Below are 18,114 nucleotides of genomic sequence, written 5' to 3' on the forward strand. Positions count from 1 at the left end.
AGAGGTGAATACTTTCGCAAGCCACTGTATGTGGAGGGACATCTTTATTGCACATTTTCATCAAACATTTTTTTTTGTTAAGTGTGACGCAAAGCCATATAATTTCACAGCTTACCAGATCTGCCTTGAATATGTAAACTATGTCTTTAAAATGGCTTGACACAATAGAATAGTAGTTCTTTATGGTCACGCCAAAAAGTTTCCACAACAATTTCAAAAACTTTGGAGCTGTATAGGACTGAGGCCAACCCATCTCTACCGGTCTTCTCTAACCAGATCTCTGGACTTCTAAAGAAAAGGATGCATCCACTTTTCCATATAGTGTTTTTGTCTTCCTCTACATCCACCGCTCTGTGACGCATGGCTTTGGCCTCACGGATTTGGTCCACCACCGCCTTTAGAAGGGACACAACTGTCAGAATTGGAGGCTGTTTTTCTAGCTTCTTGCAGACTATAACTAGTCTATACAAACTTGAGATTTGCAAGTCAAATGGACTTCAAACTTTACCATAGGCTCCCTTGCCTTTGAACAGTGTTCCCTGCAATGTTACATGACAGCAGAACACAAAAGATCGCACAATAATTCCAACCACATACCATGTTGTACCTTGCTCTGAAAACCTGCTCCCCAGGACATTGAAGAAACCCAGGTTTTAGGCCAAGTGAGCTGTCCCTACACACACTCCCTCCCTCCCAAGCCAAACAGATGGCTTAACAGGGTTTCCACCACAGCCAAGGCAGACCAGACCCCATCCGCTCTTTATCCCACTCATCCCTTGGAAAAACATTGCTGGGCTTGTCAATGAGGTTAATTAGATCTGTTTGATAAATATTACTGAAACAGGTGCTCGAGGCCCAGCTGATAATGTTTTTTTATCAATGTGCTGCACAGCTTAGATTTGAGCATTTGTGGCGTCCATCGCAGTCTATTTTACCTAAAACGTCTCATTGGTGTTACTACTCCTACTGGTGGCACAATGTAATTATAATGGTAAAAATTATATAAAGCCATTTAGCAACCATATTACTTGATTTAGTATGGGAAGATACTAAATACGTTTCAATTTACAAAATGAAGTTAATTCTTCCCAAAATGCCATGTCCACACCGGCGTACCGGACAACCCCACAGACACCGCAAGGCAGGGGGGCCCAAGAGCTGGGCCCCCATGCCAGCACTCCGGCACTCCTCTCTGACATTGATGTCTATTATTGTTATTTGCATAAATCATTTTGGAAGTAACCGTCCAAAAAGTCATTAATAAACATTTTGAATTACTATTACGTACTAGGAAGCTAAGTATTTGTTTCAAGAATGTGACTGATCAAAGTACCTCAGGCCTTGGGGTGGCAGGTAGTTTTGTGGTTAGAGCGTTGGGCCAGTAACCGAAAGGTTGCTTGATCGAATGCTCGAGCTGACAAGGTAAAAGTATTTTGTTCTGCCCCTGAACAAGGCAGTTAGCCCACTGTTCCTAGGACGTCATTGTAAATAAGAATTGACTTGTCTAGTTAAATAACTGACTTTTCTAGTTAAATAAAGGTAATAAATAAATAAATAAATAAATGTTTTTAACTGATTTAAAGTAAAGGGATATTGGTAAACAAATTCTGTGGTCAAGGCTACAAGGTGCCAGTGCAATGAGTGGAGCTTACTCAGGTGATCAAAAATTCATATCAGAGAGCATGACATGCTAACCACACCGCTCGCATTGTGTGTGCGAACATTGCAAAGTAAAATGTACACATACATGTTATTTAATCATTGCTCCCACACTGTTCGTGCACGTCAACGAGCGTCTGCGTAGCCAGCCGCTAAAATTGGTTCTATTTGTGGTGCTTGACACGCTGCAAGCCCCACCTCTCCCATCCCCTCATTGGTTTTTAGGGGCATATACCCACGTGTGTTATTGAAAGATGAAATGTGCTTCACACTCCAGTCATGGTAATGCACCTTAAAGTTGGTTGCCAACCGCCATATAAAGTCCAAAGAAGAAGAATAAGAAGCCTGAAGGAGGAGAGAATACTAGAAACTAACTCGATTTATCCTTTTATCTTTGGATTAATTGTCGGAGTGAAGGACCTTGGGCATTCCAGGTAAAATAACCACCCAATGTTTATATCCCAGGACAAATTAGCTAGCAACAGCAAGTTAGCAAGCTAAATTGCCATAAATGTTAGATGCTTTTCGATCTGTCCACAAATTAATATAGTTGGTTGAGAGTTCGTTTTGATATTTCAACCTGCGTGTCCTGATAGCGTCTGGTGTGGGTGGACAAAATAAACTTGTGCGCGGTGGCACACACACATGAGCGGTCTGGTCAGCATGTAGTGCTTCTTACGCAGTTCATTATGAGTTTTAGTTAAGAAAACAATCTTTCCACAGAAGCGACAGTTACCAGGATGGTTAAAAACAGCTTGATTGCAACATCAAAGAAACGGAGAAGAAGGGGGTGGTTCTTCAAATACAGAAGATCTGCAATATCTTTAATTGAAGCACTCGCATTCTCTTTAATTGCCGGCCACAACACATTACTGAAAGATATTAATTGTATAAGAAGCTCTGGGACAGCTCGTCTGTATACTGGACAGCCAATAAATTGGCAGATGCAAACAGATTATCATCTTTAGCAGACAACAGTTCTTGAGGGCTCAAACAAAAAAATCAGTTTGCGATTTTCTTCTTACTGGTGAACGTTTGAGTTGTGTGGTTACAATATCAACTGTCATTTATCTCTGGTATATCTTGGCATCATTCAAGACTAAGTTTAAGTTGTGTGCAGCACAATGGACATTCAGTGCCTTCAAAACATATTCATACCACTTTACTTATTTTACATTTAGTTACGTTACACCATGAATTCAAAATTGATTAATTCGATTTGCCATAAGTATTCCCACATCTGAGTCAATACATGTTAAAATCACGATTGGCAGCGATTACAGCTCTGATTCGTTCTGGGTAAGTCTTTAAGAGCTTTGCACACCTTGATTGTACAATATTATTATTTTCTAAATCATTCAAGCTGTCAAATTGGTTGTTGATCATTCCTAGACAACCATTTTCAGGTCTTGCATAGATTTTCAAGCAGAATTAAGTCAAAACTATAACTTAGCCACTCAGGAACATTCACTGTCTTCTTGGTAAGCAAGTCCAGTGTAGATTTAGCCTTTTGTTTAAGGTTATTGTGCTGCTGAAAGGTGAATTAATCTCCAGTGTCTAGTGGAAGGCAGACTGAACCAAGTTTTCCTCTAGGATTTTGCCTTTGCTTAGTTTAATTCTGTTCCTTTTTTATCCTGAAAATCTCCCCAGTCCTTAACAATTACAAGCATACCCATAGCATGATGCAGACACCACTATGCTTGAAAATATGGAGAGTGGTACTTGGTATTGCCACCAGCCAGCAGTCTAAATGGAAGCGCTGTGACACTGTGCATAGCTTTGTGAACTGTCAGACTTAACATGAAAACATGACAAACAAATAGGCCTACCAATAAACATTTATTCACAATCTTGTGGGGATCCAGAGAAACTGCTTTACACCAGTGCATGCCCAAATGTCACCGTAATTCAAACATGACCAATAATCAATCTAAGAGAAGAAGTGGGATCAATCTATACTGGCAAAAACATATTCTACTGAGGGTCAGTGTACAGTATGTTTTGAAGGCAATGCAAGAGATCATGGGCATGATTGAAGAGGCTGATATCTATTTTACGTGGACTAGCGGTGTGTCACGATCGTCGTACGAAGGAGACCAAGGTGCAGCGTTGTATGCGTACATTCTTATTTTATTAATGAAAGAAAACTGAACAAAACTAACGAACTGTGAAGCTATACGAATAGTGCAGACAGGCAACTAAACATATAATAAGATCCCACAAACACCAAAGGGAAATGGCTACCTAAATAGGATCCCCAATCAGAGACAACGATAAACAGCTACCTCTGATTGGGAACCGTATCAGGCCACCATAAACATACAAATCACCTAGACCTACAAAACCCTAGATATACAGTACAAAACCCCTAGACAATACAAAACCCCTAGACATTACAAAAACTTGCGTACCTACCCTAGTCACACCCTGACCTAACCAAAATATTAAAAAAACAGAGATATCTCAGGTCAGGACGTGACATGGTGGGAATACTGTAAGATCTGGGACATATCCTTAGAGGTGATTGGGGATCAGGGATCAAGGTTAAGCAATCATTTGAAAGCCAGAAGCAGAGCTATATATTGAATGTGGAGCTTTATTAGCAGGCCCATAGGAGGCTGCTCCAAGGTCAGGATGCTGTGGCCCAGGGTTAGTTATTAAGATATGTTTCTCATAGTACAGCATGTTACTGGACTCTCTCAAACTCCAGTGCCCCAGTGCTGTCAAACAGTTACAGTACTGTTTCTACTGAGCTTGTACATGCATCATTCTTATCTGAGTACTCTCAAATATTGTACATGTGTGAAAAACATTAGTTAACCTGCATAAACTCATCTAATCAGACTCTGGATCGACACGCTCACCTAACTTGAGCCTGTAATGCAGGGTTCCCCAAGAGGCAGGGATTTTATTTGACCCCCCATGTTTATTTAAAAATAATAATAATAATAAATAAATAAATAAATAATATATACAGTACAGTCAAAAGTTGGGACATACCTATTCATTCAAGGGGTTTTCTTATTTTCACAATTTTCTAGAATGGAGAATAATAGTGGACATCAACTATAAAATAACACATGGAATCATGTAGTAACCAAAAAAGTGCTAAATAAATCCAAATATATTTTATATTTGAGATTCTTCAAAGTAGCCACCCTTTGCCGTGACAGCTTTACACACTCTTGTCATTCTCTCAACCAGCTTAAAGAGGAAGTCACCTGGAATGCATTTCAATAAACAGATGTGCCTTCTTAAAAGTTAATTTGTGCAATTTATTTCCTTCTTGATGCCTTTGAGCCAATCAGTTGTGTTTTGACAAGGAAGAGGTGGTATACAGAAGATAGTCCATTTTATGGCAAATCTTCTCTTTGCTCAAATAAGCAAAGAGAAACGACAGTCCATCATTACCACCCTGAATACCACTGCTGGCTTGCTTCTGATGCTAAGCAGGGTTGGTCCTGGTCAGTTCCTGAATGGGAGACCAGATGCTGCTGGAAGTGGTGTTGGAGGGCCAGTACGAGGCAACTTTGCTCTGGTCTAATTTTTTTTTTTAAATATATATAAAAAAATATCCCAATGCCCCAGGGCAGTGATTGGGGACACTGCCCTGCCGTCTTTCGGATGGGACGTTAAACCGGTGTCCTGACTCTCTGAGGTCATTAAAGATCCCATGCACTTATTGTAAGAGTAAGGGTGTTAACCCTGGTGTCCTGGCTAAAATTCCCAATCTGGCCCTCAAACCATCACGGTCACCTAATAATCCGCAGTTTACAATTGGCTCCTTCAACCCCCTCCTCTCCCCTGTAACTATTCCCCAGGTCGATGCTGCAAATTAGAACGTGTTCTCAGTCAACTTACCTGGTAAAATAACGGATAAATAAATAAATAACATTACTTTAAAACATGAAGTTCAGTCAATACAAAACATTTCAAGAACATTGAACGTTTCTTCAAGTGCAGTCGCAAAAACCATCAAGGGCTATGAGGAAACTAGCTCTCATGAGGACCGCCATAGGAAAGGAAGACCCAGAGTTACCTCTGCTACAGAGGATTAATTCATTAGAGTTAACCTCAGATTGCAGCCCAAAAAAATCCTTCACAGAGTTCAAGTAACAGACACATCTCAACATCAACTGTTCAGAGGAGACTGCGTGAATCAGGCATTCATGGTCGAATTGCTGCAAAGAAACCACTACTAAAGGTCAGTAAGAAGAAGAGACTTGCTTGGGTCAAGAAACACGAGCAGTGGACATTAGACCGGTGGAAATCTGTCCTTTGGTCTGATGAATCCAAATTTGAGATTTTTGGTTCCAACTGCCGTGTCTTTGTGAGACGCAGAGTTGGTGAACGGATTATCTCTGCATGTGTGGTTCCCTCCGTGAAGCATGGAGGAAGAGGTGTGGGGATGCTTTGCTGATGACACTGTAAGTGATTTATCTAGAATTCAAGGCACACTTAACCAGCATGGCTACCACAGCATTCTGCAGCGATACGCTATCCCATCTGGTTTAGCGCATAGTCCCGATATCATTTATTTTTCAACAGGACAATGACCCAACACATCTCCAGGTTGTGTAAGGACTATTTGACCAAGAAGGAGAGTGATGGAGTACTGCATCAGATGACCTGGCCTCCACCATCACCCTAACTCAACCCAATTGAGATGGTTTGGGATGAGTTGGACCACAGAGTGAAGGAATAGCAGCCAACAAGTGCTCAGCATATTTAGGAACTCCTTCAAAATGATAAAAAAAGCATTCCAGGTGAAGCTGGTTGAGAGAATGCCTAGAGTGTATAAAGCTGTCAAGGCAAAGGGTGGCTACTTTGAAGATTCTCAAATATAAAATATATTTGGATTTGTTTATCACATTTTTGATTACTACATGATTCCATAGGTGTTAATTCATAGTTTTGATGTCTTCACTATTATTCTACGATGTAGAAAATAGTAAAAATAAAGAAAAACCATTGAATGAGTACGTGTGACCAAACTTCTGACTGGAACTGTATATATATTATATACATTTATTGATTTATTTTAATTGCACATAAAAGACTGTAAAATCACCAGGAAATCAGCTCAAAGTGATTTTAATTTAGGAACTCACAAGTATTCCCACACATAAATAAAGGTATATGTGATCGTATCCCAATGTAATCGAGGTTTGAAAATATATATATTTTTTTCAAATAGTATATCTGGGGCAGCACGTATGGCATCGTGGTTAGAGCGTTGGGGCTGTAACCAGCAGGTCGCTGGTTTGAATCACGGAGCTGACAGTGAAAACATTTTGCTGTTCCCTTGAGCAAGGCACTTAACCCCAATTGTTCCAGGGTTGCTGGGCAATGCAGACCATGGCTATGATCACACTCCCTATGGGTTTCTTGAGGAAGTTGGTATATGCAAAAAAAAATGTATTACACACTTGTACAAGTGTGTTAGAGGACAAATAGAAACACCCCCATATTATTATATTTTTGGTCAATTTGCAGTGTACAAACTATGTACAAAAAAATTGTCCAATGGCTGAATGTAATTGGGGACCCTTGCTGTACGGATTCCAAGGCAATCGGTTTCCTAATTATTTTTGAGTAAAGTCAACTTATTTGATTTTACAGCATCCTTGATAGAAGCCGAGATGCATAGAGGAACTTAATCAGAAAAATGGCAATAAACACAAAACCGGTCCAGCCAAATTTTAATGTGAGGCTAATTACAGATCCATTTGGCCCCCGAATCACAGTGAATTAGCCATTTAAATTCAAAGGAACTATTAGGACAGTGTTTTTCCAGGAAAGGGTCTGCTGAATGGGATCAGGTGCTTTCTGTGTTGTCCCATGGTGAACATTAGCTTTGTTTCCTTTTATGTCTTCTACATAATTGACATCCGTAGCCAAAATGTTTTTTCTGCATCTGCTTGTTTGCTCATTGCTTAGTAGTCCCTTTACTACAGTGGGACCTCATTGGTTTCTGGTGTGATGATGAGATGATGGTGGGGAGGGTAGGGGAAGGAGGGGGATACTGGTGTGATGATGAGATGATGGTGGGGAGGGTAGGGGAAGGAGGGGGATACTCGTGTGATGATGAGATGATGGTGGGGAGGGTAGGGGAAGGAGGGGGATACTGGTGAATACAGCTTGTAGATAAGAAATATAATCAAATGTTCTATATTAAACATACAGTACAGCTTGCACCCACAAAGGACGTATATGCAGTCAAAACATTGTGCCATTCAATAACCAAAAATAGTTCCAAAGTTCCTTTCTTACAGGAAAATACACAAGGAGTGGAGGTATTCCAGGCCTGCGGTATGATTTTCTATTCTCCCTGAAGAGTACACTTGCTCACTCAACCTTATGGAGAGTTTCTACTTTTTTTATCCATGAGGGGGAGTGAACGAGGACACTTTGGGGAGAAGGGTTGAGAGAATCAGACCCCAGCCCAGGATTTAAATGCATGGGTTTCAGTATGCAGAGAAAGTCAGGCAATGGATTCTCTCCTCCTCCATTCCAGATCTACACATTCTACTGTTCTGACAGCTCTGGGAACCTGGTTCTACAACTGGTGAGCAGAGGCATGACTGGGGTAAACTATGTTCCCACAGAGTATGTCAGATGTCTAGAGGCTACAGAACGGAATAATCTGGCAGGTGTTAATGGTTTGATCATAGCCTGCAGGTAAAGAAGAGACCAGTTCCTTTGGCTGCCCCACAAGGCAAGCAAAGAACGGGCTTGGTTCTAAGGGAAATTCCACTGTAACAGAGTGATGCTCATACTCACTTTTTCCCTTTAAAATGTATCCCAAGCTAAAACTATTGATTGAAAAGTTTAACAAACCATACACCTATATGAAAAAGTATACTTTTAACAATTGCCACAGATAATTTTACTCAAACACATTTACTTGTGGAAGAATGCAGATGCAAAGTTTGGTAACAGAATGACAGGAAAATATCCCTCTGTTTTTCTATGTGACCACGTTTTCCAAAAACGGTAAAATATCTACTCCCCCGAATTAAGATTCAAAGATGTCTTGCACAAAGAATGAGGTTTTAAATATACATTTGCAAAATATCCAAATGCATGTTTTCCATTTGTCTTTATTGGGTATTGTGTGTAATTGTGTGAGAAGAAAAATGTAATCCATTTTAATCCAAGTCAAGGGGTATGAAGACTTTCTGAAGGCACTGCACAAATCAAATTGTATTGGTCAGATACACATAGTTAGCAGATGTTAATGCGAGTGTAGCGAAATGCTTGTGCTTCCAGTTCCGACAGTGCAGTAATACCTAACAAGTAATCTAACAATTCCCCAACAACTACATAATACACACAAATCTAAAGGGGTGAATGAGAATATGTACATATAAATATTATGAGCGATGGCCGACGTAGTTGATTCTTTCACATATTTCTTTGTGAAAATGACTACATGAAAAAGAGACTCCTTGAGAACTCAACCAACTGTCCTTATATCAACAGCCAAGATAGGCAAATATACAGATGGATTTTTTCTCAGATCTGGACAATCTCAAGCAGCAACAATACTTCATAACATCTTGTGCCATTATTCATAATATTAATAAGTGCCTTTGACAGATGGTAAAATGTCTTATGTAGCTGTACGTACTATTATGTAGCTGCATACTAAGGGAGGCCACAGTAAAGGGTTCCCATTATATCTACAGCCCCTGATCAATTCTCCATTATAAACTGGGAGGTTCGAGGCCTGAATGCTGATATGTTGAAAGCCGTGGGATGTTTATTTTTACTGTTCTAATTACGTTTGTAACCAAGGTATCTCTGGGGTTTGTGGTATACGGCCAATATATTACGGCCAAGGGCTGTCTCCAGGCACTCCGCATTGCATCTTGACTAAGAACAGCCCTTAGCCTTGGTATATTGGCCATACACAACACCCCCTCGTACCTTATTGCTTTATTATACCGTGCATCAATAGACAAGGCAACCATTTCAGTTGTGTCACAATGCACAACTATGATATGAATTCATAAGATAAAGACCTCCCTCTGCACAGTTGGCAGCAGCATTTTGCACCAGCAGCTGTCCAGCAGCTTGGAATCTATAGATTCAATAAAACAATTGCATCTTTCTAAGCAAATCGATCTAGGGGATGATAGCCTTTAGGGAAAATAATTGTTAAATCATAATGGCAATCTGTATCAGCTGTATCATCGTAATGGTGGAAATATGTCTGCCATAACTGTCATAACCTGTCATAACCTATAAATCCCATGTTAACTGTACGCTACTTCAACCTGAGAGAGACTATGAAGAGGAATAGGCCTACAACTCCCTTCTGACACATGAAGCATATGGTGCATGAATCAATTAAGAATGAAGAGCTACTTAACACATGTAAACCTAAAACCTCCACTGTTCAATCCAATGTCCCGGAGAAGTGTAGCAGGTGTGTGCTTATGATTAGATCATCTTTAATTATGATTTTAATTAAATGTCCTATCTCATATCAGATTCCATAAGTCCTCAGGAGTGGCTGCAGGATTAAAGAGATAATAAGGGACAGACAGTGAGTGTGGGAGCTAGGGAGAGAAAGAACCAGAGAAAAACGTTGGGGAAGAATAACAAAGCTTAGCAACAATGGATGCAGTTTGGATACAAGCTGCACATTTCATGGCCGATGTCTAACAACTACAAAAGCCACTGGTGTTAGTGCGAAACAAAAATCCCTTGCAATAACTCAGCATGGAATAGCTACCCTCCCACATAAGATTGAAGTTGCCTTTTGTACAAAGCCACACTTCCCTAGGCACTCATTGAAATGCACTTTGTTTGTGTAGGATTTGTCCCCTGCTTCCCTGTACATAATACTTGGATCAACAGCTGCACACACACACACACACACACACACACACACACACACACATAGCGGTATGCTTTTGATGGTGCACCTCAGGGAGCTGTACTAGAACACACAGTAGAGTTTGTTTGCTCTGGCAAGCAGATGGGAAACTGCAATCTGTTATTGTGTGCAGAGAACCAACTATGATTGACAGGGAAATACACTATAGGTACAAACGTATGTGGATACTTCAAATTAGTGGAAACGTCTTGGTGCAACAACGGCTTAGCCGCAAAGTGGTAGGCCACACAAACTCACAGAACGGGACCGCCGAGTGCTGAAGTGCGTAACGTGTAAAAGTAATCTGTCCTCGGACGCAAAACTCACTCCCGAGTTCCAAACTGCCTCTGGAAGCCACATCAGCACAACAACTGTTCAACGGGAGCTTCATGAAATGGATTTCCATGACCGAGCAGCCGCACACAAGCCTAAAATCACAATGCGAAATGCCAAGCGTCGGCTGGAGTGGTGTAAAGTGATGACTCACGCTTTACCATCTGGCAGTCCGATGGACGAATCTAGGTTTGGCAAATGCCAGAAGAATGCTACGTACCCGAATGCATAGTGCAAACTGTAAAGTTTGGTGGAGGATGAATAATGGTCTGGGGCTGTTTTTCATGGTTTGGTCTAGGCCCCTTAGTTCCAGTGAAGGTACATTTTAACACTACAGCATACAATGACATTCTAGAATATTCTGTGCTTCCAGCTTTGTGGCAACAGTTTGGGGAAGGCTCTTTCCTGTTTCAGCATGACATTATCCCAGTGCACAAAGCAAGGTCAATACAGAAATGGTTTGTCGAGATCAGCGTGGAAGAACTTGAGTGGCCTGCACAAGGCCCTGACCTCAACCCCATCAAACACCTTTTGGATGAATTGGAACGCCGACTGCGAGCCAGGCCTAATCGCCCAACATCAGTGCCTGGCCTCACTAATGCTCTTGTGGCTGAATGGAAGCAAGTCCCCGCAGTAATGTTTCAACATCTAGTGGAAAGCCTTCCCAGAGGAGTGGAGGCTGTTATAGCAGCAAAGGGAGGACCAACTTCATATTAATGCCCATGAATTTAGAATGAGATGTTCGACGAGCAGGTGTCCACATACTTTGGTCATGGAGTGTATTTTCAATCACTTAAAAATCTACATATCAGCCATAATTGGAATGACCCTTCAGCACATCTCTGAGTGTGTGCATAACCTGTGTGTGTGTGCCAATGCGAGTGGGCCGTTGCACGAAGAGAGAGCGATTAGACATTTCAGCAGCATGTAGCCTCTAAAATTATGATTTGGACTAACTAGAAAGCCAATTCAGCTGACTTTAAATTGTCAGGTTTCAGACCCCATATTTGCATAGGGAGAGACATGTCACATTTTCTGGCCTATCCAGAAAATGGAATGATTTCCTGTGTATGGGAAACAGGAGAATCTAGCGGATGCAACAATAGTAGTTTCATCTTGCTATGATATTCTCAGCCGGATTTAGAGCTCTCATCATGAAAAAATACTAAATAATTTCATAGAATTGAACTAAGACCACTTTCTCTTGGTCACAGATGGGCAAAATCACTTCGTAGAGTTTGCTCACATTTGAATGGTGTCTCTGCGCCACTCAATGGACGTTTATGAGAAAATTCTCTGTCTGCAGTTATATGAAATAGTGCCAAGATTGTACTGTCACTAAGTATGATCATATTTATTTTAGTTATATGAAATGTGAAATATTTTAGTGGGTTGTTTATAATTTGATTGTTACTATATTTAGAAAGCATTTCAGTCATTTACAGCAGTATTGCCCCCATTTTTGTTGAATAGGAAAAATCATATTTGTAATAAGTACTTGAGGTTGTGTCCTCAAAAGTGAGAACATATCAGCAATTTAACACAATTCCTACCAGAAAGTTCCAGACCTTTCTAAAACTATGCAACATTACCAGTTGTCGTTTATTTCCATCTCATGAACATTTCTTATGTTTGAGTGTGCCTATTTAGATGGAAATCTAAATTTTGCCCTATCATTCAACTAGCCATCTCCTTATAACAACATAAAAAATACTTGAAGAATAGCCTTATTTACAAATCCCTTCCATGCTGTGCATAGATCTCCCCTTAAACATACATATTTTAGCCTTATAAGGTTATAAATAAACATGTCTAAGTTAACTATCTTGCTTCGAAGTAGCTTACCTTATTCATTTGATCCCTGATTCATTGAATGAGGGGATGATTTAATAAAGATATTTGGTTATAATGTTGCAATATTTTATAACACACTAAATCAGGTGCTTAACAGTAACTTCATAAGCAGACTCTGGTGTATTTTAGGGCTGGATCAAAAGCCTGCACATCCAGTAGTTCTCCAGATGGAGGGTTGATCACGTGTTTCTCTGCTTGTTCTTTTTCACCCCTATCCCCTGCCTAATACAGCATCACCCTAATAGAACACCAATGACTGTCACGATCATCTAACAAATTAACGGACCAAGGCGCAACGTATGAGTTCCACATGGTTATTAAATTAAACTGACAAAAACAATAAAGAAGAATAAACGATACGTGAAGCTCAAGCAGTGTTCACAGGCAACTACACAGAAACAAGATCCCACAAAACACAGTGGGGGAAATGGCTGCTTAAATATGATCCCCAATCAGAGACAACGATAAACTGCTGCCTCTGATTGGGAACCATACCAGGCCAACGTAGACATACAATACCCTAGATAACCCACCCTAGTCACACCCCGACCGAACCAACATAGAGAATAAAAGGCTCTCTATGGTCAGGGCGTGACAATGACACTACACATGGGACTGGGGAGGAAAATCATAAGTTAGTCTTAAGGAACCGCTGCCTTTAGAAATCCTATTTTTTAAACTGTTTATCCGCAGCCTGGGTCTAAATTATTATTGTCAAATCTGTATGTGTGAAAATGAAAGTTAACACCTGCCTGAAGGCAATGCAAATCTCCCCCATTGCAGGTAGAGGTGAGATAATGAAATTGAGAAAATACTGGAGTGTTCTTAGAGAAGATACTGCAGTTTATTAATAAAATACTGCTTTGGTTTAATGAACTGTGAAGGTGTGCAGTTGGTAAGAACCACACATCACCTCTCTGTATGGTACCATCACAAATACCCTTTATATTTGACTGTCCGTGTGTCTACATATGTAGGTTTGGTGAAACACATAAAGCAACTAACAGCATGAGCATTGTGTATCTCATTTTAACTACATCCCTGGAACAGCAAAGAGATGGATAAGAACGTTTTGGACTAATCCCAATACTCTAGTCATCAAAAATAATTAATTACGCCTAATTTGCAGCTGTCTAAACGAGATTGGATTCTTTTAATGTTAAACAGTCCAGTCCAGGAAATAAACACATTCCTAGTTGAAAACCTCCCCTAAGTGTTTTTCTCCAGAAGTAATATATGGAAATGAGAACATTTAGGCATCATTCCTCGCCTTCAGAGTAAGAAATCCCTTGAAGAGTTGCAGTGTTGTGTGCAGGATTAGACTGGTGTAGCGTACAACAACACTCTTCAAAGCTCTGTTCTCTATACTTTTTTCCCTCCTGGTGGGCTTGCATAGGACAAGAAAGATGCATGTTCTAGAATCTAGACTAAACGTTGAACTCAGTCATGAACAGAGTAGAATGTGCTCCTCTCAAGGCTTCTTCAATCTGGAAAAGCGGAAAAAAATGGGCATGACTTGTCATTGGTCTAGGTCCAGTAAAGATTTTTTAAATGCTCCAAAAAGTTAACGTTATAGTAAGGACCTTCTTTAGTTGGAAAAAAATACAACAATATAACATCACAGTATGGCGATATCTTAACCCCAGTGTCGAACCGAGACTAGGACCTAGGCCCTCAGAGGGATAAAAAAAGATTCCAAATATCAAACTCAAAAATCAAGAAAATAACAGAACATAGAATCACTTAATGTGCCCGAGTTATATGTTCTGTAGTCAGATCATTCTAGTTCTCGTGAAGGAGGAGCAATGCTTTTTTGATGACATTATAAATGAATCAAACAAACGAGTGCTGTTTTGGACACTGATAGACAGTCACACACAGCATAAAATAATGTTAAAGAATAATCAGCCCATTCACTCCAGTAGGCCGTAACCACAACAATACAAAAACACAACCATTTCATTTCCAAAATTAAATTAACAAACCAGCTATTACTTCACATTGCAAATATACATTATCACGCTCATCACACTAACTGGTGATATCAACTTAAGTTTAAATGCAACAATGTTTCACACATTATTTTCAGAGATAGCTAGTGAGCTTCAATAAAAAACAGTGCCACTCACCAGATGAAGATGATGATAATTTGAAAACAAAGTTTAACATTTAAAGGGTGATGCTAACAAATTAGCAACAGCAACCACCTTGAAGCTGATGCTCCTGCTTACCTGCAGGTTCCTTCTCGGGATGGAACAACAATAAGAAATAGTACAAAATAAGAATATGAACATAAAGTAAATGGCAGTAGAATAGAATAAACATTTTATCTTAAGTATAATACAGGAAGGCACAATTTATAGTACAATATTTACATGTGTATTGGGTAAGGGTAGATGGACGGCATGTGTATACATTTAGAAGTATAATGAGAGTCTGGTAGCAGCAGTTGTGATGTGTGTGTAGATAGCTACTAGCATGGGAAGACTACTGCTCGCTGATTCTTTACTCTTGCGCTCTCAGTAGTGACTTGTCTAGGCCTTCGGGAAGGCCTAAGGCAGAGATACTGGATATAATGACAAGATATTTGTGTCTTCTCCCTAACAATGATATTCGTTGTCCGCTGATCAGAACGGCGGGCTGTCAAACTCCCGCATATTCGTCTCTTTGGATTAGTGGATACATCTTGCTATTTGATTACATTTTGGAATATTTAACGAGTGATGTTGAGGTCAACCACTTGTATTCAATGGAGATTGAGATGCTATGCTACCCTCATGAATATGCTAGAGTTTCGAATTTAACAACATTATATAGGGACAACTACGATATAAAGTGTTTTTTCTCAATGTTGCCGAGATGTCAGTTGCATCACACTTATCAGTACACTCGTAACAACCTATGTATTACGAAACTACTATTAATTCAAATAAGCCTCATAAATCAAAATAGCTATTCATTTTTATCTTGACTAAATCTCATTGCCTCCCATACAAAAACTCCTCACTTGCTTAAAACTTGTTAGGGCTAGAGGTTCCGCTAGTGGAACCCCTCGACAACATCTGCTGAAACGGCAGAGAGCGAAATTCAAAAATATTTGTTATAAATATTTAACTTTCATACATTCACAATTGCAATACACCAAATTAAAGCTTAACTTCTTATTAATCTACCCATCATGTCCGATTTCAAAAAGGCTTTACAGCGAAAGCACACCATATGATTATGATAGGTCAAAGCCTAGTCACAAAAACACATACAGCCATTTTCCAGCCAAAGAGAGTCACAAAAAGCACAAATAGAAATAAAATGAATCACTAACCTTTGATGATCTTCATCAGGTGGCACTCATAGGACTTCATGTTACACAATACATGTATGTTTTGTTCGATAAAGTTCATATTTATATCCAAAACTCTTAGTTTACATTGGTGCTTTATGGTCAGTAATGTTGTGCCTCGAAAACATCCGGCGAATTTTCAGAGAGCCACATCAATTTACAGAAATACTTATCATAAACTTTGATAAAAGATACAAGTATTTTGCACAGAATTATAGATATACTTTTCCTTAACACATTTTTGGATACTACATGATTCCATATGTGCTATTTCATAGTTGTGATGTCTTTACTATTATTCTACAATGTAGAAAATAGTAAAAATCAAGAAAAACCCTTGAACAAGTAGGTGTGTCTAAAATGTTGAGTGGTACTGTACAGACATATGCATACACACACAAATATATATATATTTGTGTGTGTATGCATATGTCTGTATATATATATATATATATATATATATATATATATATATATATGTATACACTACCGTTCAAAAGTTTAGGGTCACTTAGAAATGTCCTTGTTTTTGAAAGAATAGCATTTTTTTGGGGCCGTTAAAATAACATCAAATTGATCAGAAATACAGTGTAGACATTGTTAATGTTGTAAATGACTATTGTAGCTGGAAACAGACGTTTTTTTAATGGAATATCTACATAGGCATAGAGAGGCCCATTATCAGCAACCATCACTCCTGTGTTCCAATGGCACGTTGTGTAGCTAATCCAAGTTTATAATTTTTAAAAGCTAATTGATCATTAGAAAACCCTTTTCCAATTATGTTAGTAGAGCTGATAACTGTTGTTCTGATTAAAGAAGCAATAAAACTGGCCTTCTTTAGACTAGCTAAATATCTGGAGCATCAACATTTGTGGGTTTGATTACAGGCTCAAAATGTCCAGAAACAAAAAACTTTCTTCTCGAACTTGTCAGTCTATTCTTGTTCTGAGAAATGAAGGCTATTCCATGCAAGAAATGTACACTCTAATGTACTTGTTCCTTTATTACTTTCTAACCATACCACCCCTCCCCTAATTGGAGTAAACTAGTGAACAATAATGCTTATGCCTCTACTTCCAGCGTATACATACTATATACATTTGAGTGACACAGTCTATTTTTACAATAGTTATATTTGTTTGTTTTTACTACTGTCCTTCCTCTACCCTCAACCTCTCCCATCCGGTTTGATTTCTATTTGCCATAACTTTCAAACTGTGCTATTATTTGTTGTTACTAGTCCCAACCTTCAGCTCCATTCAACCCCTCCCATCTATCTCTTAACACCCTCCATATTGGATTTACATTTGCCATATATTGTCAAGGGGTGAATGTAGCTGGTGCATGGAAGTCAGGCGCAGGAGAGCAGAGATGAGTGGACAAAGCACTTTACTAAGGCAATAAATTGCACAGAACGCAATCGTGTCCCAAAACAAATGCCCAACGAACAAGTGAGGCAGCACAAAGTACAAAAACTCAAGTACCAAGTACCAGCTGCCACAAAGCACGGGTAATAAAACCCACCGCAAACCAGCCGGCAGCGTGCCAACCTTGACAATAAACAATTTCACACACAGACATGGGGGGGAACAGAGGGTTAAATACACGACAAGTAATGAGGGAAATGTAAACCAGGTATGTGGGAAAACGAGACAAAACAAATGGAAAATGAAAGGTGGATCGGCGATGGCTAGAAGACCGGTGACGTCGACCTCCGAAAGCCGCCCGAACAAGGAGAGGAACCGACTTCGGCGGAAGTTGTGACATATATTTTTCAACTGTGCTGTGATGTTTCAAAAAAGTTCTGAACCTTTCTATTCTCATAGTTTCTACAGATTGTAAATTGAAAATATATTTTTTTGCTTAAAGTATTATTATATTATTGATCAATTAACTATGACTTTTCAGATCACCCAGTAGTGCTATCTGCAGGGTTAGCTCCAGGAGACTGAAACAAAAACATATGCTTAAAGCTTCCTCTTTCAAAATATAATTTGGTGAATCATGGGTGACTCCGTGTGATTTGTAAAAAGTTTCA

Source organism: Oncorhynchus mykiss, chromosome 12, assembly GCF_057628025.1.
Source record: "Oncorhynchus mykiss isolate SJ-2025 chromosome 12, ASM5762802v1, whole genome shotgun sequence".
In the NCBI taxonomy this organism is placed as follows: Eukaryota; Metazoa; Chordata; class Actinopteri; order Salmoniformes; family Salmonidae; genus Oncorhynchus; species Oncorhynchus mykiss.